This window comes from Heliangelus exortis, chromosome 20 (assembly GCF_036169615.1).
Source record: "Heliangelus exortis chromosome 20, bHelExo1.hap1, whole genome shotgun sequence".
Lineage (NCBI taxonomy): Eukaryota > Metazoa > Chordata > Aves > Apodiformes > Trochilidae > Heliangelus > Heliangelus exortis.
In genome coordinates, this window is record NC_092441.1 from 10,512,059 (window position 1) to 10,536,072 (window position 24,014).

The window sequence follows — 24,014 nt, forward strand, 5'->3', positions numbered from 1 at the left end:
TTTGTTGTTGGTTTTGGTTTTTGGTTTTTTAATCAGCTCCTCTGACTATAAAAAGCATGTTTGCTAAGCCCAGACAGGGCCTACTGGCCAAAGTGAAGCCACAGTCCAAGGACCCCAATTCAGGGGCACACCCTGTCCCACAGACACATCACTAGCCCTATATAAATGTATAGCCAATAGCATCACTACACCAGGATTTATTAAAACCCCACTGTGCTTCCCTGGAACTCAAAACTCTTATTGGCCCGAGACCAAACTCCTCCATTTTCCACACTGAGAAGAATCAAGGGTAAATTAAGCCATTTTTGTATGGCTACCCCTGTGAGCTGTTGGCAGGGCTCAAAACACAGCCAGCTCTGCCCATCTGGGTTGGATGTTGCCCCTGTAGCTCTTGGTGAGCAGGAGGTGCCATGTGAGCCATCCCTGCTCCAGGGTTTTCCCAGCTGTGTGGTCCAGAGGAGACACTCAGGAGGATGGACTGAGAGTGAACATCACCAGGACCAAATCTGGGCTTTCACTGCCTCAGGAAAGCTGAATCATGGAAGAGTTGATGGGGCTGAGCCCAGGAGCCCAGCACCCTGTCTGGCCACATCCCTGTGCAGGTCCCACCTTGGTCACACAGAAACTGAGATTGGTTTTCTGGCCAGTACAGGGATGTCAATCCAAAGCTGGGGGGTGGATGGGGGAGGTCAGTCCAAAGCCGGAGGTCTCCCATTTCAACCACCTGAAGCCCTCCCAGAGCTGGGGAGCTCCTGGGGCTGATGCTGCAGGTTTGGGACCCTCAGCCCCAAGGGAAAGGTGCAGAGGAACCAACCCAGTTGCAATCGTTGCCCTGCTGGGCAAACTGGTCAGGGGGAATCCATCCTGGAGTGACACCCTAGATTTCACCAGCTTTAGTAAAGAGAAAATTCTCATATGCTTCTACTTTTCAAGAGCTGATCTGTGCTTTAGATAGCAGCTGCCAGCATAAATATACATGAGAAACAGGTTTTTACTTCCTGAAAAATGCCTAAAAATTGTAAACAATTCTCAAGTCATATGGGGATAAACAGTCAGAATTTCAATATTGTTTATAGTTTTTAAAAAACAACAACAGTCATTTGCGTTCAGTCAAGCCAAGCATTTTGGAACAGATAATTTTTAAACATTTGGTTTCAGTTCTCCCCAACTGAAGAAGCAAAGAAGACCCATTCTTGCTAAACTTAGCTAACAATTCAAAATTAAAAGTGTTATGGACTAGAAAACAGGATGCTTCCACTTCAGAAAAGAAGCAGTTTCAGATATTGGGCTAGATTGGAAGGTTCTTTCAGAAAAATCAAACCCAAACCCACTCAAGTCAAGAATAGTACCCAGGCTGATCTCCTGCTTAAAGTTTCAGGTTGGTTGAGTTAGTTGTTTGCTTTGCTTAATAAACAAGAACACTCTGTCAAAAAAAAAAGAAAAAAAATCTAAACCCATTCCTGACAAGTCCCATTTTCCAGCCTGAGAGCAGAAAGGTTCCTCTGTGGCAAAGTCCTTCCCCACCCACATGTTCCCCGTGCTCCCTGCTGGCCCTGCTCCCCACACAGACACTTTGCAACTGGGCAGACTGGAAACCAGAGTTCTTTAATTTCCTCTTTGCATTAGGGTTCATTAGAAAAAAATCCAGAGCCCCCTCATTGAGCAAATGGCTGCATTTGCACCTCTTCTCTGGATGTTTAAATTATATTTTAAATGAAATGATGTTTTCTTTTTTTCTTTTTCTCTTCTTGTGCCCTTTCTGCACCACTGACCCTGATCACAATCAACTCCTGAAATAAATTTTTATACTTCTGAGCCTGTTTCTCAGCTGGGTGGCTCACAGGAACATCATTTGCCAGTTCTGTTGTTAAGAAATGATCTGTTTTAGTTATTTGTTGGGATTAGGGATTACTCAGTCAAGTCCCATGGGGGAACTCCCATCCCCAGGCTGGATAACACATCCCTCAGGAAGAAACAAGTTGGAAATTGTTACTACCAAAGGTTACAGGGTGCATTTTAGGTATTTATCTGCCCGTCCTGAAATCCATCCATCTGCAGCATGTGCCCAGTTTTTGAAGCAGCATTTATTAACATTTTGCTATCACCAAATTCTCTCTAATTCCCTGCATTTGTGAAAATACTTACAGAGCTGGACTGCTTAAAATTTTATATTCATCTCTGTAACCATTCCTAAGCACAGCCACCAAGGGCTGGGATAAATAATGCAAAGTCAGACCAGGAACTGGAGTAGCACCAGTAAGAAAAGCAAACCCCAAAGCATCCAGGTAGAGGAATATTTTGTCTTCTCCTTTTACTCATCAGGTGCAATTTTAGACTCCTAGGGGAGGATGCAGGAGGAAGAAAGGAAGATGAAGGAGGAGGAAGGATGTGGAAGGAGGGAGGATGCAGGAGAAGGGAGGTCCCCAGCTCACTGTGCCTGGGGTAGCAGCATCAAGGCTGGAGAAAGAGCCACAGAGAACACCCCACTGCTTGTTCTCCTGCAAAGGACCTGAGGGTGTCACAGGTGACAAATTACTCCAGAACAGAGCTGCTGTCCTCTGCTCCAGATTTCCCAGACAGCTGCAGGTGGGTGTTTGTGCACACGCAGGGGTGTTCACGAGGAATTCTGGAGTTTTTTGAGCTTTAGCAAACCCTCCATGCACATCAGAGAGCTACTGCTTGGAAACGCACAGGAGGCAACAGAAAAAAAGACTCACAGATGTTGCACTTGCCTTTCTATCGGGCTCTTTGCTACCTGTGTGGCCCTGGCAGAGCACTGGGGCTTCTTGGATGCGAGCTCCCAAGCTCCTGCTGGATCCATCCCGAGATAGGGAGCTGGCTGATGGTCAGAGAGGAGAAGCCAAGCTGCAGTTTTCCCCTTCCTCCACTCCCAACCTGTGGGCTGTGCTCCAGTATCTCTGCTGAGAGAAGGAAAGGCATTTTTTTTATTAATCAAATGCAATAAAGATTGAAGGGATGAAAGGCAAGGTTCAAGGGAGCTGCAGGTGGGGAGAAACTGAGGAACAGGAAGGTGGCAGCTGTTTCTCCAAGGCTTGCTCTTGCAGAAGTGTTATTTATCCTTCACACCCCTCCTCTGCTCTACCCCCACCTTGGCCTTGGAGCACTGCAGCTTTTCCAGCCCCTCCTTCCTCCCCTTCTCCCCCCACACCTCCCACAGTGACTCTGGGCAAGCAGCAGCCATCACATCCAGCACATTGCTTGCCCAGGGCTCCTGCACACACTGCTCAGGTAAGAAAAGCCAATAGTTCTGTCAGATCCAGGGTTTGGGAATTTCTGTGGCCACCATCTTTTCCTCTACCAACCTGAACCCAGAATTAACCAAACAAATGAGCTTCAGAACCTAAGAATTATTCTCTGTCTTTGTAATCCCAGTTCCAATTTACTGGCATAAAAATGATCAGTTTCCTTTGGCTACTCACTGTTGGAAACTCCTTTTCCAAGCTCACCTTCCTTTCCAGCACCACCACTCCCAGCTCCAACTAGAAATGACCCCAAGAACTCCGACAGCCATCCAGACACAGAGGATGCAGCTCCATCCTCAGGCTTAGCTTTGGGCAGGATGCTCCAGGGCCGATTGGAAACAGAGACTCTCAGGCATTCTGTTCTTTTTCTACTCCTCCATCCCACAAGCACTGAAATGCAGCCAAGTTTGGGAGGTTTTGGTAGTTTGGGTGGACAGCTGAGCTTTGTGAAGTGATAGGCAAGCCAGCTCAGGAGGATATTGTATTCCAAGGCAACTAAAGCCTATTTCTGATTTTACATCAAATTCTCCACTACCTTTTGGCAGAAGGCTCTCGACATGTATGGTCTTGTTTGAATATTCATGCTCTTGCACTCAGGGTAGGTGTTGCAGAACTCCTTCCAGTCTGTGAGGGTTTAACTCACATCAAGCACAGCAAGGTCCTGCTCACTTCTGAGCCCTTCTCCATGCTCCAAGCAAGAGCTGAGCAGCTCCAGGTGGATTCAGCCACCCTGTAGCAGGTTCAAGCTGGAAGTTTCAGTCTCCAAAGAGCTGAAGGAGAGTGGGGATGGAGCTGGCTGGGACTCAAGGCAGGGGGAGGCTCCTCCGAGGGTCCTGTGCTGCTTTTCCGTGTTGTCCCAGTTGTACTGGGAAAGCACAGCTGATGAAAGCTGCTATTCATGGTGCTCTAAACAGCTCATTAACCACCTCCTCACCCCAGCTCCTCCAAGCCCAGAGACCCAGGCAGCTGTAGAACCCACCTCAGACCCAATGGTCAGGGCTGTGCAGGGGCAGAGCTTTCCCACAGTCACCCAGACCCCTTTGTGCATCTCTGTAGGCTTTTGAGTACCTCCCCAAATCCCTCCAGCTGCAGCCACATCTGGGACACACACATACCCACAGAGCAAGAACAATATTTACCACTCTGCTGTTTATCTGCATCCAAATGCAGAAGTGTCCCTCCAGGACATTTTGCTGCAGGACTGTCAGACCACTTCAAACCTCCAAACCTTCTCCAAGCCCAAAGGCTCCTACACATCTCCCTGTTTCTCAGCTTTCCACCTCTAAAGGACCTTTCATCACTAGCTAGAAGTGGGTTTCACCATTAACCACTGGGATGGCTTCCTGCACAAGTTTTCCAGAATTTAGGTTGGATCTGTAAGGTCCTAGGAAGCTCCACACCTTGGGATGGAGGCTGAAAAGCTGGATGAGGATTCAGAGAAGATCCATGAGAATGGCTGAAGTCCTGGAAAGCTCTGGAAATCCTGCCATGAGTCAAGGAGCCAAGAAAAACATATCTGGCTTAAGAGCAACCCTTTCTTAGGCCATGAGAGAAGAGATCCAATATCTACAATGATCTGATTTTGGACCAGAGCCTTTGGGCATTACTGTAGGTGCTTAAGTTTGATGATCAAAGTCTGGGTTTAATTGTCCCCTGTTGCAGGTTGGCCAGCTGTGCTATGTAGGATGAATAAATTTTCTGTTTCTACTTCAGAGTTCTGAGACTCAGACCCAGTTCAACCCTGTAAAACTACACCAGGGGGTACCAGGAATAGAAACCTGACCCGTGGGCCCTGAGGCTGCAAGACAGACAGGCAAATAAAAGGGTAAATCCAGCTTCTTGTAAAGACATCTCCAAAAAATCAACCCCTGACTCTCAAAATCTGAGTGGGGCAGTGTTCTAACAAGAAGGGATTCCTGCCCCAGGTCCTTCAAGTCAGACATTCCAGCAGGGAGAACTTGGTGGATAACGAGATGGTGGCAGCAGGCCAGGGACAGACACTGATGCCTTTCCTTCTGGATAGACAGAATTCTTTTACCCTGACCCTTCTGTGCTTCTCCATCTCCAGGACTGAGCCTTCTTCCCTTTGCAGTCACTGAAATACTGCTCAGACTGCACTCACCAAAGATTTGGAGTTGAGGGGTGGTCCCTGCCATGGATCCCTAGCGGGGTCCTCTCTGCTCCATCAGCTGCCAGAGCCAAGAGGGGTGACCTGAGAAAGAGGAATCAGATGAATTAGCTCACTAATTAGCACATGAATAAACAGATGAATTAGCACATTAGCTCCCTAAAACCAAGAGCCAAAACTTGATCAGCCATCAGCAACAGGAGAACCAGGAGTATCTAAAGACACCTTGGGACAGCACTCACAAGGCATCACCAATTCATTCTCCAAGACTCCAGGAATCAAACAAAGCTGCTGGGTTTTGTGTCTGGTTGTGGAACAAGACAAACCCAACACTTCTGGTCCCCAGTGTCACTGTCACTGACTTCCATTGCTGGGAGAGAGGAAAGAGGTGCCAAGAAACCATCACCAGTACATGAGGCCAAATACTCTCTTACTGCTTTCACACCTGCCTGTAGCCACCTCCCACCCATCTTCCCTTCAGATTTTTGAGGACAAGGACCAACCACCAACTGGATTTTAGCCTCTGGTGCTATCAGAGAAGACACCTCCCTGCCCTGAGAAGCAGGACACGGTGCAGCCAGGATTTCTAAAGGGGCTGCTGGGACCAGGAGCTGCTGATCCTGACTCTGAAGACTTGGGAATCATTGTTTCCCTGGAAGGACTTCTGTTTTGACAGCAGGCTTTCAAAAACATTAGGAGCCACAACCTAAGAAGCAAAAATTGTCTGGCTGTGGGTAATCAAGCCAGACAGATGCGTCCTGCAGGAAAAGAGCCAGTGCCTCAGAGACAACAGGCACTAAATAAATAATCAACAAATCCTAGAGCTGAAGGCACAGTTGCTATTTGCATCATAAATAAATGAGGAGGCTTTTATTTACTCATTCTGGGGGGAGAGCACACAAGGGAGGAGCTCCCCAAAGCTTGTCTTTACTCCACAACCATTTGGTTCCCACCAGCTGGTTGCTCCTCAGGAGATGCAGAGCTTGCCAGTGAGAAGGGAAAACAAACACAAGGTCTCCATCAGGGTGCAGTGCTCAGCTCCTTGTTGCCCTCTCTCAGAGGACCCAGAGGCAGTGGCCAGGAACACAGCTGAGCTGCAGGGTCCTGCTGGCCAGGGAGGCTCCATCATGCCAGGAAGGTCTCCAGAGCCACCAAAATCCAACCACGTTGAGCAGAGTCAGAGAGATCTCATCTGGTGGTGAAGCATCCTCCATAAAATGTGTGGGTCCTTCTCACTACCCAAGCTGGAGGACATCATTTTCCATCAGGAAGCCAGTGCACATTTTGAGAAGAAGGCCATGCTCTGGGCAGCACTTTGAGAAGGAGCAGCCCCCCAAAAAAATAAGTTTAATTTTTTGGTGAAGAAATACAGTTTTATGGTTGTGGAGAAAGGCCAGTCAGTGGCCCAACACTCCACAAAATGTTTCAAGATACAGAAAAACCCTACCAAAAATAATACCAAACTAGAAAATTTCAGTTTCACAAGATGCTTTCTACAGAAGATACCAACTCAATCCCTTCTCCTTTCGCCCCACAATATTCACTTGGGAATGCAGTGAAGCACCAGCTTTTCTTTCTGTAAGGCCAACAGCAAATCCTCCATCCATACCTGCTCCTCAGGATCAAAGCTGCTCATGGAAACTGCACCAGGCTTCCAAAAGGGGCAGGAGCTGGTGTGCTGATAACCAGTGTTCAGGCTGGTGTTCCACAAAAGCCAGATCAAACCACAAAGAGCAGAAAACTTTCCCTTTCTTTCCTTGTGTAGCTACAAAACAGGGAAAACGGTGCCTTTTCCAAGGAGAAAAGCCACCTTCTCAGCCACAAAATACACCCCTGGAGACCCAGTGAGCTGGGGTCTGGCTTAGTTTTATTTAGTTTTATTTTAGTTTAGTTTTAGTTTTATTTAGTTATGTACCAAGTGGTACTGATGAATTTGCTTCAAGCAAACCAGTGAGCACTGAAACCATTTTTGCTCTTTTGATCCAGAAAACTGTGGGGTTTCCTCTTTGGGTTTGGAGATGCCACATGGCCAGAGCTCAGGGAGGCTCAGGGCAAACCTCCCCCTGACCCATCTGGCAGTGGCAACAGCACCCAGAGCCTCCAGCTCTCTTTTTGGCTTCTTAATAAAACACAGTCTGGTCCAGGGACACCAAAATAATTCCTTGCCTTGCTGGTAGAGGACAACAAGAGAAGCTGTAGCATAGAGCCAGGGACTGAATTCAAGCCTTGCATCCAATAGACACTTTTCCCATACCTCACTGTCCTGCAGCTCCACATGCATCCTGTGGTCATCGTGTGGAAGCCCAAACCAAAAAAACCCTTCAGGAAGCACCTCTTCCCAAATGAGCCTGTTATCTCTTCCCATCACTAACCCAGCTGCCCAGTCACACAGATATTTTATCTCCCATCTGAGAGCCAAAATGTGTTCCCATGCTCCATCCAGGATTTGTCCTTCTCATCCAGCTGTGAGAAGACCAGAGCTTTGTGCACTGATCTCCTGGGCACCATGGGCTCTTCTCCTGCCTCTGCACAGGAAGGACCTTGGTTTGCCCCTTGCCAGGCTCAGATTTTCCTGCTAGGATTTATTCCCCTTTCCTACAGGGATGTGGTGAGCTGCTCCAGCACTCCTAGGGCTGGCAGCAAACTGCTAATACTGCTCAAAATTAATGTTGGGAGAAAAATGTGTCATTAAACTTATTTTGCAAAGGAAAAGTAATTTTTAGGTGTTCTGTTTTGGGTTGATTTTTTTGGTTTTTTTTTAGTTAAAGAAAGTTATTTCCTCTTCCCACACTGCCACCCTCCCCATGAAATCATGTCTCATCTTGCAGAGGAAATTTTGATTTTTCATTGGGAAAAAAAAAAAGAAAGCCAAACAACCCTAAGAGAATTATTTTGGCATGAAGCAGATGTGTTTCAGCTCCAACATCTTGCTACAACACCTCCAGCATTAGGTACCCCAACCAGGGAACAGCAGCAAGAGTACAGCTGCCATGAGGATGGGTTTTGCCAAAGCAAACTGGTTTGGTTTTCCAGGAAAGAGATGCCACTTTCCATTTCAAAAAATAAGAAAAAGAAGGAAGGATGGTTTACCTGGTTTACCTTCTTGTACCTACATGTCCAAGCCTCTTGCTACAGAGCAGGACTTGGTGGGTTCTTCAGGTCCTGCTCATCCTGCTCTCACCCCATGGAGCTGGGCATGGGATGCTGGGGGAAAGCAGCACACAACCATTCCTTAAAACCCAGAGCTCCAGTGGGGCACAGGGGGGTTGCTCAGGCAGGAGGGGTGCTGGGCTTTGCAGCTTTACCAGTTGTTGTTGCTGGGGATTGTGCAGCATCCCAGATCCTAGGAAAAAATAATAAAATAAAATCAAAAAAAAAAAGCAAGGTTTCTCTCAGTGGCACTGCCTGTGCCAGGGATGGCACAGAGGTGATGCCTTTCAGCCTAAAGGATGGGAAGTTTTGCAGTCCTGTTAAGAAGCTGCAATAATGGGAAACACCAGGGAAGCTGATAACACCCCAGCTTAGCACCCTGCCTACAGCACACTGCTGCTGCATCCTGCCAGGTTTCTATGCAGAATGTCAGCAGCTACACACAAGCTGTGAACAGTTCCCTATCTCCTCCAGCCTCGAGTCTCCAGCGACTTGACTCACTTCCCTAGAGCTATTTTGGATTTCCAGTGGCCCTGCTGAAATCTGAACGGAGCAGCCAGAGGAGCAGGAGGCAAACCAGTCCCACCAGTCTTCCCCAGAGGAGCTGTGCTGCTTTACACCCCAGGAGGATGGAAAGGTCGCACTTTGGATCTCTCCCTTGCCTTGGCAGAAGTCCCCTGCCCTCTTCCAGCTCCAGCAGAGCTGTGCCAGTCACAGCACTCGAGGGTCGAGTCCTCTGCTTGCAGCTCTGGGGGATGATGGGGACAGTGCTGATAGCAGAGACCTGCCCCAGCTCCTGCCCCAGGAAGAATGAACTGGGGAAGTCAGAGAAAAGGGTGGGTTTTTCCAAACTGGATGGAAGGTCAGGCCAGCAGGTCCAACAAGGAGCATCCTCGACCAAAGGGCACCCCCACAGCCCCACCAACCTGCCCTTAACCTTGGTCTGGGAAAGCAGAGGGGGTTTGCACATCACTGGCTGCCTCTTCCACTCACCTCCACATCCCTGCCCTCAGCTCCAGAGCTCAGCTTTCCCCACCAGCAACAGGATTCTCATCAGGGAATTCCTTCAACCTCTGCTACTGGGTGGGATTCTCATAGGAACATCCCTGTGAAATCCTCCCTTCTCTCTAATCTTTGATGGTGTTTAAGGCTGCTCTTCTGCATCCAGTCTCTCTAAAAACACACCAGGAAACAAAAGAAATCCCCCACCCCAAGCTTTTCAACCCAAAAAATAAATGAGGCGATTAATTATTCTGAAAGAGGCTGTTTATGGTTTGGACTCCATAAAACAGAAGGCCTGATTTAATACACTGCCCAATAATGGGCTGTTTCTCATTTCAGCACAATCAAGACCTAAATCTGTGTCTCCCTCTTCCGCATCTGAGCTGGGAATGGTTTTATATTCCATCTTGCCTTAAATTACACACACTGAGTGTATAATGGGAGGTGGTCTATTTTGTTGCCAAAACCTGCTCCATAAGATCAGCCATTAAACTGTATTTATTTTATGACAAACAAGAAAAATGACAAAACAGCTACTGAGCATCAGCTAACGAGCACCAAATGCCTCCCCAGGCCCCTTTCCTACTGCAGGCATCCACACAGGAGCTGAATCAATGTCCTCCCACCCACCAGTGATGGCCAAAAGGAGACCAAGGGCTCCATAAACCCCAGTACCAGCCCCAGGGGGTTGCAGCTCCTGCTGCCTGTACTCAGGATGAGGTCTGGGGTCAGGAGTTGCATCCTGGTGGGATGCAAGCAGGGAAACTCAGCCCTGGCAAAGGGGGAGAAATGCTGTTTGAAAAGAAACAGACATTGAAAATTAAAATTGGAGAGTGTCCAAAGGAGAGCAAGAAGGATGGTGAAGGGTCTGGAAGGGATGACTTATGAGGAGCTGCTGAGGTCACTTGGATGGTTCAGTTTAGAGAAAAGGAGGCTGAGGGGTGACCTCAGTGCAGTCTCTGCCTTCCTCAGGAGGGGAAGAGATGGGACTGGCTCCAGTTTCTTCCCTCCTGTGACCACAGACAGACAGAACTTGGGGAAATGGTAGGAACCTGAATCAGGGGAGATTTAGGTCAAATATCAGGAAAAAGCTATCAGAGGGCAGTTGAGCACTGGAAGAAGCTCCCCAGGGCAGTGGTCACAGCACCAAACCTGCCTGAGTTCAAGAGACATTTGGGTAATGCTCTCAAGCACGTGGGGTGATCCTGGGGGTGTCCTACACAGGGACAGGAGTTGGACTTGATGGTCCTGATGGGTTCCCTCCAACTCAGCAGATCCTGTGATTCTATGGAACAAGGCCATGGGAGAGCACCCAGTGGGTGTTCAGGGAATCAGGGTGTGGGAAAGCAAGGACTGGTGGAACATGAGTTCAGCCCAAGGCTTTGGAGCTGGCAGGTGGGGAGCTGTAAGGGATGCAGCCTGCCCACCCCATCCAGTCGTCTCCCAGCACCTCCGGCTCCTGGGGATGAGGCTCCCCTGAGTCTCCAGCAAACTGGAGATTGTTCCTGGAGCAAACCACAGCTTCCAGCCCTGGTTCCAGGGGGCAGAACCAGCACCCAACCTGCCTTGGTGCCCTTAGGCAAAACATCAGCAGCTGGAGCCCTGGGGAGGTGTGGAGGTTGAGCTGAGCTGGGTGAGGGGCACCCCAACATGTCCCAAGCCCTGGGGGTCCTTTGCCTTCCCTCTGCTGGAGCTGCCCTGGGCTCTGCTGGGCCCCAGCACCCATCTCCCAGCAGCTTTGCATGGAGTCCTGGAGCAGGGCAGGGCTGAGGCCATTCCCAGCAGGGTGTTTGTTCCTCCTTTCCCTTCCCCCCCTCAGCTTTTGCATGGCAAAGGAGGCAGCTGGGGGGGGAAGCAAAGGCAGAACTGCATCCACCTGCTCCTTCCCCACTGAGGATGCTGCTCTGACTCAAACACCTTTGCCTCTGGGTCTAAAACCAGGGGTGGCCTCACACACACCCATGCCTGATGTCCATGTTTAGTTCCTGGAGGTGACAGCAAGAAGAAGACTCAGCAGCAGTGTGGGGTGCATGCCAAGCTTCTCAGCTTTGAAGGGAAAAAGGAAACACTGTCTGAAGAGTGGAAGACCTCTTGGAGAAACCCCTTCAGCCTGCTGTTTCATCTGCTCTGCCAGGCACCAGAACAGTCCTGGGATTTTCCTTATGCATGTTGACTTTGGAGGTTTCCCTTAGCTGAGTGATTGCTTTTTATGGCACCAGGCGACCCTCCTGCCTGGCTCTTTGCCACCCCGTGGAGGTGGCCCCATTCTGCAGCGCTTTGGGAACCCCTGTTAGGGGAGAGCAAGCCTGCCCATGTTTCCTTGGCAGGAAAGCAGGCTGTGACATGAGGTCTGGGGCTAAAAATCACCAGAAACCTAATGCTAGTTCTGTTTAAACAACAGCTCTGCTTGTGCCCCTGTGGCAATGCACTGAGTCCTTCCCTGCCATCCCACTCACTTGTGCCACACCAGCTACCAGGAGGACAACACCAAGGTTTTCATCCTGGGCATGGCAACCCATCCCCTAACAATACATCTCTTTTGGGTAGCTAGACATGCATTATTTAACCATGGTTTAATCAACATTAAACTAATGGTTTAATCAAGACCAACTATGTCATCTTGCTCCAAAGGAATTACAGACCAAGGTTCTGGCTCTGGTTTCACAGCACAGGGAGAGCACACATCCCCTCAGTGATGTCTGAAACAAATCCAGCATGCATTTCCCCATGGCACCAGCAAGGGCTGGAGCCTGTTAACCATCCCTTCCCCTGCTCCACCCAAAACCCTCTGTGCATCCTTTCTGCTGGAACCACGGAGCTGGTTGGATGCAATGGGAAAGTCCACCCTGTGCCAGGTTTGCAGGTGTGTGTGTGTCCATCTGTCCCTGTTCATGTCCTCACCTGGGACCTGGGAATGTCACCCGGATGCTGTGGAGAGAGCAAGAGAAAAGCCAGACAGGAGCTTGGTGCTCACTGCACGGAGGGGAAGACCATGGAAAATAAAGGGAAACTGGACAGAGTCGGCCAGCCAGCAGCTGGAAAGAGCAAAACACTTGGGCTGAGGAGAAAGCACTGGCAGGAGCAACCACCCACAGCAGGCAGAAAAATCACAGCCCTGGTGCAAACCTCAGAAGAGCCCTGATGAGCCAAACAGAAAGGATCACCCACACACATCTCATGCTCTCCAGAAAGGAACAGAGAACCATGGTTCTCTGAGTTCTCCACAAGAGCCCTCAGAGCCTGGCAGAGCCCAGGCTGCTGCTCAGTGCCAAACCCCCAGAGATGGAACAAGAAATTTCAGGATTGGGTGAGGAGATGCTGGCTGGAAGCTCAGCTGTAGTGGGCCATGGGAAGAAGAGTTTGGTGCTGGTGTCCACTCCTCAGCCACATTATCTGAGATGCCCAAGAGCCCTTTCACTAACACAGGGCTCAGCTCTGCTCCCCAAGGAATGTTTATCACCTAAGAGGGGACCTGACCTGGGACAACCCCCAGGAAGCTGCAATATTCCAGGTCTCCATTTCCAGGGACCTGAAACCCACCACAGAAAGCAGTGACAAAAGCAACAACTTTCACCACTGCACCTCTGACATCTGCAGTGCAAAAGGAGTGGCTCACACAGCACATTTCCATGGAGAGCAGAATCTGAGCCCCAGCTCCCACCAAGCATCAGCCTCTCCAGCATTTCCATTTCTCAAGAACAGATGAGGTTGTTGAAGGAGCAAATCACAAGTTACAAGCACAAACCCAACAGCAGCCGATCAAATCCTCCCTCCCTAGACCTCTCAAGACACTTTCTGAAGTCCCTGTGAAGCCCAACTCTCTCTCTGCCCATGTCCCCTGATTTATGAGCTGCTTTAAGGAGTTCCTGGCTGCTCCTGCCTCAGAGATCACTGCAAACTCTCAGCCTGGGCTGCTGGCTCCATGCTGCACATTTGTTCCCCTCCAAAATTCACAGCCAGGCTGATTTTATTCCAAGCAGCTAGGGCATCCTACAGTCCAAATGGTTCATTATCTCTGGCTTTCTTTAAAAGGTCAAGAAATGCTCTCTGCTTGGCAGATGGACTAATGCAGGAGTCGTGAAGTCTCAGGATTGGAACATAACAAGGTTATTAAATTGCAAACTCTATCCTGGGCAGAGGTGACACAAAATGTTTGTCTAAAGTGTTTAATTAAAAAAAAAAAAAAAGAGTGATATTTTGAGAAAATTATTTTTCACTCTTTTTTTAAAAAAAAAAAAAAAAAAAAAAAAAAGAAACAAAAATAGGAAAAAAAAAATCTGGATCTCAAAGCAAATCACTCTGCTCTCCAGCAAACTGCATTTCTCATTCTTTTAGTATTTGTTTTCTAACCTGTTGCCTCCAGGCCCTTCTCCTCCCTGTTTTAAACTTTTCTTTCCTACTGCAGATACAGGAAGAAAGAAACAAAAGAGAACAAACTCCCTCCCCCACATAAAGCACCAATTCAGTGCCCACTGCCTTTATGTTAGATTAAGAAATTCAGATAGGACCCCCAGTTCCTGGTGCACCAAGTGAGCCCCTTTGGTGCCAGGCTCGGGTCCCATGTCCTGTGCTTCCATCCCACCTGGGCACCAGGAATTGGATCCCACAAGCAGGGACAACAACGTGGCATTAAAAATCCACCCCCCCCCTCATCTCCTGAGCACTTTGCTCCTGAGTCTCGATGGCCTTTTCAGCAAGAAGAGCTCAAAGGAAGCCAAATGCCCCAAACACTTCATAACAAGGAGCTCCCAAACCAAACAGGGAGCTGAGCAGTGTGAAATCCTGCAGCTTCCCAGCACCCCAGCCCCTTGCCTGGCACACAGGAATGGTTTTGCCTCTTCAGCTCCAGCTTTCCCAGCAACCAGGATGCTCAGGAGCTGTTCCTGCTCTCCGTGGAGCGTTAGACAGTGACCCATGAATGCCAGCCCCCTGTTCCCAGCCTGCCAGCAGTCAGCAAAACTCAAGACTTCAAGCTCTACAGACCTTTATGGAGCCCAAGCTGAGTTTTATTAACTCCAGTAGCTGCCCAGACAAAGCATCCTTTATAAACCCCATTAAATGCCTGCTTTTAGCAAACGCCTTTTTGTTCCCTGCTGTAATTATCTGCCAACAAAGCAGAAACCACCAGATTGATGGGATCCACTCCCAGGGCTTCTCCCCCCCATTCCTCTGTCTCAGGTACACGTGTGGCAGTGCCAGAACCAGCCTGGGTCTGGAGTCAGGAGGAGGAGAAGAGGAGAGGGGAGTGCAGGGGGAGCCTGGAGGGAGAGGTGATGCTCTCTGGTTCCCCACTTTGCTCCTGAATTTCTCTGTGCTCCTCCCAGCAGAGAGGCAGCAGCTTGCCCAGATCCCTTCCTTCACCTGCAGCCCCAGGGATGGAGACAGTGGCTGCAGGTCCAGAAGTGCTGCTGCCAGGCAGGGAAGGGAATTGCTGGGTTTGCCGGCCTGGGGGGGAACTGCTGCCTCTGGGCATCAACAGCCCCATTCCTGTCTCCAAAGGGTCCTGTCTCCCAGCTTGGGAATTCAGCCTCAGACTTCCAGTTGCCAAAAGGATGAGAGCTGGGGAGAGGCAGCAGCTTGGGGCTGGCACAGCTGTGTCCCAGGAACGTGGCTCTTGCTGAGCCACACGGGGCCTGGAGGTTGCCTCTCAGCCCAAGAGATGTTCCTTAGGGTGTCCTGAAGGATCCCCAAGCCCCACTGCTGAGCTCTCCACATCCCCCAGAACCCAGCTGACACCAGCAGAGGATGGGTCCCCCCCAGCCCCTCCAGGCAGGACCAGTCTGAGGCTGCAGCTCTGACTCTGCCCTATTTTGTGTCACTCCCCAAAAGGCACCTGAACACCCAGCACTGCTCGGCCCCACAGACCCAACCATGGAAAACTTAAGGCACTGCTCCAGAAAGAAGAAAAGGCCTCTGAGCACAGTGAACAGCATCCTCTTTCCTCCATCTGTTTGCCAAGATGAAGAGCTCCAGGCTGGAGGAGGCTGAGTCACTGGGACAAGAATAGGTCCCACTCTACTTACACTTCCCAAAATAAAAGCCACTGCAAGTCACTGATTTGCTTACCCTGCAGCAAGCACAGAGCTGGCACGAGGAAACCCCCGACTCAGCTGCCATCTCCTCTGGAGGCAGAGCCATGAACCCAGCCCTGGGATCCCCAGGTCAGTGGTCCCCCCAAGCAGCCTTATCAAGTCCTGTTAGTTTTTCATGGAGAGAAGGGAAATTGCTGCTTCAGAACATCTTTATAGTCCCTGGCTGGTATCCACTGGGCTGGGTGTCAACTAACCCAGCAGCAGTGACTGAAATTATTCCCTCCCACCCCCTTCCTCTTCCATGCTCTGGCTACATCCAGAGAGTACATCCCCTCCTCAGGCTCCAGCATCCATCCTTCCTCTGCCTGAATCCCAGCAGAAACCTGGTCCCTGCCCTCTTGTCACCTCTGAAAAGCCCCATTTCTCAGTGCCACCCCCAGGCTACACAGCAACATTATCTGGATCCTCCCCGGGAATTAGTTTGTACATGACACAAACACCTTCACAGAATGGATACCCCCGGGGCCCTGATGTCCCTGGGGTGATCCATTTGTCCCTCTGACTCCATTTGCCCTCCTGACTTTGCCCCAGCAGTCCCTGTACCACACAGAGGGGGATGCAGCTCCTCTCCCACCCCAAAATCAAATCCACTTTTGCCCTTTCCTCTGCATCCTTCTTCTCCAGGATGGGTGCCTGTGCTCCCCACCAGCTCAGAGAAGAACTCCACCTGTTTTTTTTCTGGCTTCTTTAACTTGTGGCCCAAGCTGACAGTATTTAAAGCTCATCTTATTCCCCTCTCCCTTTCTTTTTTGTCACCTGCAAATTCAGATTAACAAGGAGCTTTGACAAAGTGCTCCTGTATATGTTAATAAACCCATTAGTGTCGGCCTGCCTGACATATAACCTGCAGAGCCTCCAATGTTTACTAATATGATTGTCAAAGCAGAGGAACATTACTTTTTAATGACATTTCATATCACTTCAGTTGAAGTAATATCCTGGGACATGATAATCAGAAAGCCATTTAGCCACAAAACTATGTGCTGAACCGAGCCTGGCGTGTGAAAGATGCTCGTTTTGTCAGAATTAAAACATTTGTGTTTGCTTCATAAGTTGTGAGAGCACTCGTGGAGGAGAAACATCTTGGAAAATATTTATTGGAAGCAGCTCGGTTCAGGTAAATGGGGCTTCAAAATGAAATGCTGAGGAAGGTTCTGACTCTCTTTGCTGCAGCTCTCACATGCAATACATCAATTGATGTTTCCTGTGTATGATATGCTTAATAAACCAAGGAAATTTCAGGACTTCTCTTAAAAAAAAATAATCTTGAAGTGGTACAAGTGGCTGTTTCTAGCCCAGCTGAATTTATGGCTGGTTTCAGAGTAGGGGAACAGCTGCAAGACAGAGCAAATGGAGCTGAATTTTATAGAGCACCTCTTATGCTTCAGGTGATTCCAAAATGCTTTACAAAGCAATGAGCATGGTACAAAGCTCAGGGTGGCACAGTGACTCCTGACAGCCCTGATGTCCTTATTAATACTTCTCTCCCCTGCTTGGCTGTCCAGGGCCACCTCAGAGCCTTAAACTGAGCTCAAGAGGCAGTGGAACAAGGAGCAGAGGATGCTGAGCCAGAGGAGAGAGAACTGGGGAGCTTTCCAACACATCCTTCACAGCCTCTGAGCTGCACTGGAGTTACTGAATAAAACAAATTATCCTGGGTCAGATAAAGATGCAGAAATTATTAATAAATTGATAATTTCAATGTTTTTTGAAATAAAGAACCAAGGGGATCTGTCTGTCAATCTGGTCAGAACAACCTTTCTGATAGAAACCAGCAACTGATTTAGTAAAAGTCTCCCATTGGGTGGTGGATAGAGCTGATTAAAGCTGTGCATGCACTATTAATAGGAGCAGGATGCCTTTCTGTCATTATTATTAATTATGCTGCTGTGATTACTATCTGTTCATCCATCCACCCATCCTCCCCTTCTATAATCCCAGTGCTGGCCAAGTATGCATGAATACAAATTCTTCTCTTTTCATCCCCAGTTTTCCAGGGGAGAGGGGAGGAGGAGAGGGGGGGGAAGTTAAAAAAGCTTAATTTACAGAATTTCTTATTAGTATGTGTGAGAGTGTGAGTGTGTCTGTGCATGAGCAGAGGAGTGAGTGGGTGGTGGGAGATGAGTGGGTGTGCTGCACGGAGGAGCATTTGTCTGTGAAAAATGCACAAAGGGGAAGTTAATTCAAAGGAAAAGACATTGCATTTGATGTCAATGTCAGGGGGTTCAGGCAGCAGGAGCAGTCCCAGGGGCAGGGGCCTGGGACCCCTCCTCTCCCAAGCACATCCCTACCTGGGACTCAGGTTCTCCTGAACTCTCAGCCACTGGCCCCAAGATAGTCAAAAATTTTCCTTCACCAAATAATTAAACTGTGATAAGAGGAAACAAATGGGCCCTGGGAGCAGTGAGGGCTGCAATAAGAGATGAATTATTGGTCCAAGATGGAAATCTCCTTTGATAAATGACTGGCCCCAAGCAAGGAAGGATTGGGCAAAACACAACAACGTCCTTGTTGTGACACAAGGAAGGGGAAGGAACAACCTTAGAGGGGGCAACAAAGCCTCCACACTGCCACCTTGACCAATTGATTAATGCAGTGTGTCCCAGGATGTCAATCCATCCCCTCTTGGCCTTGGTGAGAGCTTCCAAACGGGGAGGCCAGCAGTGATGTGCTCACTTCAGGACCTGTTTGGAAACTGACGCTGAACAAATCCCGCCACGGGAACAGAGGGGAGAGCAGAGCCTCCCATCCATCCCCAGGAGCAGAGTCAAAAGCCAATCGATTTGTGCAGCTTTTCAAAGCTAACACAAACCAGCAGAGAGCCATGGCCAGCTGGAAAGAAGAAAGAAAAGCAGAGAGAACCAGGTTGTCCCCTTCCTCCCCTCCCGTAAGGAGCCTGGCTCAGCAATGTGGGGCAATGCCTTGAGCTGCAAGTCAAAGAGTTGCTATTTATTAATACTGCCCCAATTCCTGGTATTTTTAAAGCCTGGTTCAGAGGCAGAGGGGGGGGGGAATATCCATTTGTGACACTGAAAATAACCCTGACAATGCAGCACTGGGTAGGGCACTGAGATCAGCAGGCTTTAATCACAGCTTCTCTTGGGCTTTGATGGGGGGGTTCAGTATTTCTGACTCCCAGCAAGGTCCAAGAATGACCCTGAGAGCTGTGCAGATCAGTATCCAGCCATGAGCAGAGCCACTACTGGAGTTTTTAAGTCCCTGCAGTCTGGGATGCAGTTATCCCTGGGGACTGGTAACTGAGGCCTCTGTACCACTATTTTTAGTGGGAGACTTAAGTAGAAACAGTTAACAGAAACATACATATATATATATATATGTATAAGGATGCTAGGTATACATATATATATATATATACATACATACACACACTTTTCAAAAAATCTGACAGCAATGGCTTGAGCTGGAATTGCTAATCATATTTCTCTGTCCTCCCCCAGAACCCACTACCCAAACATACCTCTCTGTCTAATGAGATTAGCAAGGTACCATGCAAGATCTTTATTAGTTAAAGCTGACCATAGTGCAAAACTTGGCCTGGCCCAGAAATGAGCTGAGTGCCAGCATGAGGAGTGCAGCCAGCAAGCAGATTTATTCCAAATGGCTCTCTGCTGTTTACCTTGGGGAATAGGCTGCCTTCTCTTTAACTCCCTGAAAACTGGGAGTCAAAGTTCAGCTCTCTGTGTGCTCCCCAAAGGCAGGGGTACCACCCCCTCCCCCTTATCTGGGCTTAAACCCACCAGCCCTGGTGGCTGACATGAAAACATAGTAAGAGAGAAATGACCTGATTTACTCTGGTGGCTCCCTGTGGGATTCAGCACCCAGGACTTTTAGAGATGCCAGTTCCTGCCTTCTCTACTTTACTTGAGTGGCAGCTTGAAGAGACCAAAATATCAAATATAAACAGTGGAGCTCTGGATGTTGATACCAGCACTTGTTTTTTACAGCCATCTTCTGCCCTCAGACAAGTTAGTTGGGTTCCCAATGCTTTTCTTTTGCAAAGCTGGGGGCAGGGAGGAACAAGTGAAAAAGATAATTTCTAGTATAAAATGAAAGATGGGGGCCTACCCTCACGTGCAGTGGCTGACAGGAACACTTCCAGGAGATCTGCACATTCCTTTCCCAGGTCACACCCAGAACCTCTTTTTAAAGGTCTCAGGAGGACCAGCACATGCCTTGGGGGAAGGAGCAGAGGCCAAAGCATGGCCACGTAGGAGTCTTTCACTACAAACAAGTTTCTTGCCTTGGAGTAGAAATGGGAAGCAGAGGCAGCCCAGCTCTGGTTTCCATCAGCCTGTTATTTATAGCATTGGTTTCACACCATGGGTTACACACACCCGAGCTTGTTCTTTCAGTGCTCTGCTGCACTTCCCTCTCCACCTGAGCAATGAATCTCCGTGTTTCACCCTGCTGTTCATGTCTCATTTAGTTGTGTGTTCACTAAATACAGAGCTTGGCTGCTCAGGGGATGGGAGTCTGCAAGCAGAGCATCCCCAGAACTTCTTCCAGAGCCTTGGGCTGAGGTGATGCAGACAGAGCAGTTTAACAGCAGTGCTCAGGCAAGAGAGTTCCTGGAGCCTCAAAGAATGAGGCTGGACCTGCAGCTGGATCAAATGAAAGCATCTTTGGTACAGAGGATGGGCTCAGGGAGCAGGAATGACTCTGCCCAACCACTGCATGGTGGCAAAGACTTGACATGAGGTCCTGCCTGGGCCAGCTCACCAGGAGCTGCACTGCAGAGCTCCCTCACCTGGATTAAACAGCAGAGCTGGGGCTCAAACGAGCTCTGTCCCTGCCAGGAATCTGCAGCCCATCCTCCTGCTGCCTGCTCACAGAGAGGGGGTGAGGGTGGTGGGTCCCATCTGGGATGTCTGGAGTTACCCAACACGGGGCCAAGCAGGGAGATTAAACCAGGGCTGTCTCTTCTGCCCATTGAATGAGGTTTGCTGTCCATAATAAAACTCCTGGCACAGGAACAGTCACTGTATATAAACCCAGATTACACTCTGAAAAGCCAGGATCCTGTCCAAGAGCTCTAAACCATCATTAAAACAGAGGCCATCCCCCATCAACACGTTCTGAAGAGCCAGGAGAACACTGCTCTGCTCTTCAGGTTCCTTCCAGGAAGACACCAGGCTGCAGAACCTTGGCATCACAACACAAAGAGTGGGGCAGCTTCTGAGATACCCAGGACCAAACAAGAAAATCTGTCACAGCACTCTGTCCCTGAGGCCACAATAATCAGCATCACCAACCTAATCCTGCTGGTTTTTACTGGCAAAGCAGGGCATGGGGATCCATCACAACCATGGCATCTTCCCCAGCCCATGGAAGTAAAACTGACAGTAGAGCAGACAGTCTCCTTTGGAATCATGAGCTTGGCAAGGTGACCCCCAGTAGGACCTCCCAGCCATGCCAGGGGCTCCCCAGCCACTGCAGTGGGCAGCAGAAGGGGTGGACTGTGCCAGAGTCACCTTCTGGACAATTGCAGCTCAGTGAGTGCTGATTTAGTTACCAGTAACCACATAACCACCTGCACGAAGCAAGGTCTGCTCAGGAGACCAGGGGGTAGGTTTGGTCTAAACTAAACACTACTAAACCTCTAGGTTGGTTCAAGATAGGAGAGATGGACCTTAAACCCTTCTGGGTTTTGGGGGCTTGATTCAGGGTCCTGGATGCCAATACCTGTACCTGGTGACCCTGCACTTCCACAAAGGTGTCTTGAATGGTGCCCTGTGCTTATCCGGGACCCAAGTAGGAATTCCATAGGGAACTGCAAGTACAGGTTGTGGGGTGGAGAGGAGCTGCTCATACAGAGGTGCTTAGTAATCCATCTTATCAAAAAGAAGAGGAAGAAGTACCTTATTAACAATAAAAAGCACTTACTAAAGAGGAGAGCTCTTCTAATAGAACTCTCTTTAACAGACAAAGCCATATCAGCATCCAGTGGCTGGCAGCCAAAAGGAGACAAATTCAAACTGCAAGGAAGGTGCCAGTTTGTAATTGAAGGAGTAATGAGCCATTGGAATTACTCACCCCCGGCTGTGATGGATTCTCCACCATCTGAATGGATGCTGTTCTGAGAGGCACCACATTGCAGGCACACAGTTCTGTGTTTGGGAATTATTGGGAAAGGCTTTCCAGCTTGCAGGAGTTGTTTGTGCTCTGAAAAACAAACAAAAGGAGTATTCTGCTGCTTGGCTGAAGATGGGGAAGTGATGTGAAGCAGGCAGCCTGTGATTCAAGACACTTAAATACTGTCACTGCCCATCCACTCCTCCACTCTGCAGAGCTTCTCACAGCCCCAGAGCATTTTCCTGGCAGCATCCTCAGCTGGGTGACACCAGGCTCAGTGGGTAAAGCCAAGAGTCCCATGGCCAGGTCCAGGTGACCGTGTCAACCAAGCACTCCTCTGGGGAACACCTCCAGCAGCACCTCCAAGCTGCTCCTAAAACAAATCAGAGAACAGGACACCCAGGTGAAGCCTGGTTCTGAGTTTTCTGCCCTTCCCAGTGCCAGTGTGCCAGGACCCAGCTCTCTCCTGTGCTCCCAGGAATCTTGGATACATCCATGTGCTAGGGATGGATGGGTGGTCTGCACCTTCCTCTGCTCTCTTCCTCTTTCCAGGGATCACTCCTGTCTCTTGCATGACCACACGGGACAAAGTACAAGTGAGAGATGTGTTTTCAGCATATTTCCAGCAGGCAGGAAAAAGAGAAAACCACAGGGGAAGCAGTGACCTGCCAAGATCCCTCCATGCTGGACACATTGTACAGGGAACACCTGCTGTCAGTCAGCCTGGAAGAGCCATAAACACCCAGCTCAGGTGCTCTCTCTCTGACAAAGTCTGTTCTGCTGACTTCAGGAGTATCCAATAAAAATTAGTAGGAAGGGCAGACAGAGGTAAAAGCTCTTGAAGGCCAGACTGAGTCCTGTTGGGCCCCTGGCAAGAGGTAAGCCCCAGAACTGGGTGAATAAATAATTTCCTTGCTTCTCTGGTAAATAATTTTAGGCTGCCCTCCCTCACAAAAAGACAGAGAGATCAATTCACCCCACTCGAAATAAAATCAAGTTTTAAAGATACTTGGGTACCACCCATGATGCTTCACCAACTTTGTCTAAATTCATTTGAGGGCTGTGAAAAAGGCTTTAGAGACATTAAAAGCAGGAGAATTTCTAAGACACCTGTTTTGAAATAACCAAGAGAAGCACCCCAGCTTGGACACTACAAAATCAAACCTTTTGAGTTAGAACCATTACAAGTAGTCTTTCTCTGCTGAAAAGATGCCATCAATTTTGTAGAGAACCCCTGCAGATGCATTGGTAGGATTTCATGTAGACCATAACCAGGAAGGACTCTGTGACACGCAAGCTTGGAACAGCCCAAACACAGAAACTCTGTTCCTCCTCCTTTCTCCAGCTTCTGCCTGTGAACACATCACCCCAGTGGACACACAAAACACCATTCATGACAGTCAGCATCCAGGAGCACAGGCAGCTCTAACACAGAGGCCAGGATCAAAATATAACAAAAAAAAAAGAAATCTCAAAAAGCAAGGATGAAATATTGAGCCCTCTGGAAGTTCCAAGAGAAAGAAATGTTCCTGTTTCTCAGGCAAATGTGAAAATACTATAAAAGCATCTTTAAATACATTCATTTCAGCTTATTCATCCACATCCAGGGATGCTGCTCCAGATTTACTCATGGCTCAGGGCAGCCCTTAGGGATGGGTTCACACCACCCCTGGGCTCAAAATAACTGATAAACATTCTTCATCATAGAATGAATGGTTTGGGTTGGACTCAGCCTCATATTCTGGGCAGCAAGTCTTTGGTTCAAGAGATGTGTTACCTGAGGCTGGTTTGGGGCTCCTGAACGTCCCCAGGGCTCCTGGAAGTGTTCCATGGACTCAGGATAAGTTGTCAGGAATAGTTCTGGCCCCAAGTAAGCAGCTCCTTAATGACTCAGAAACTACTGGACTGCCTCAGGACCTTCTGCGCTTTTTTTACTCTTCCTCTGCAAGAACAACTGGTTTCATGAGTACTTGCAGGAAGTCAGAGCCCTTGTCTCTGTTCTGGCAAGGCTTATTTTGGCTTATTTTGGTATCTCTGCTAAAAAGAGCAGTGAGACTACTAAGAACCATGTCCTGAACAGGAACGATCTGGGATTCAGACAGTAACCAAAATAATTTGGGGTAATTATCACTGGTCTGTGCATCCTTCCTGCTTCCAAACTTCCAGTGACAGTCTTCCAAAATGCCTGCCCAGGTTTGGAACAGCTCAGGGAGCCCAGGAGGCTGAATACACACAGCTCCAGACATCCCTTCCCTTCCAGCAGCGAGCACAGCACTGCCTGAGCCA

The 24,014-nt window shown here is 49.0% G+C and overlaps 1 long non-coding RNA gene across 1 annotated transcript in view; it reads right to left on the bottom strand.

The window, feature by feature from the left end:
• Positions 1 to 9,413: 9,413 nt before the first annotated feature.
• The window catches only part of LOC139805645 (uncharacterized), a 61,205-nt gene continuing 46,604 nt past the window's right edge, over positions 9,414 to 24,014 (bottom strand). Inside the window, exons 3-4 of the long non-coding RNA XR_011729942.1 lie at positions 21,690 to 22,101; positions 9,414 to 9,714 (exon numbers count right to left, since the gene is read on the bottom strand). This is a non-coding gene — a long non-coding RNA (uncharacterized lncRNA). The remainder of the gene's footprint in view (positions 9,715 to 21,689; positions 22,102 to 24,014) is intronic.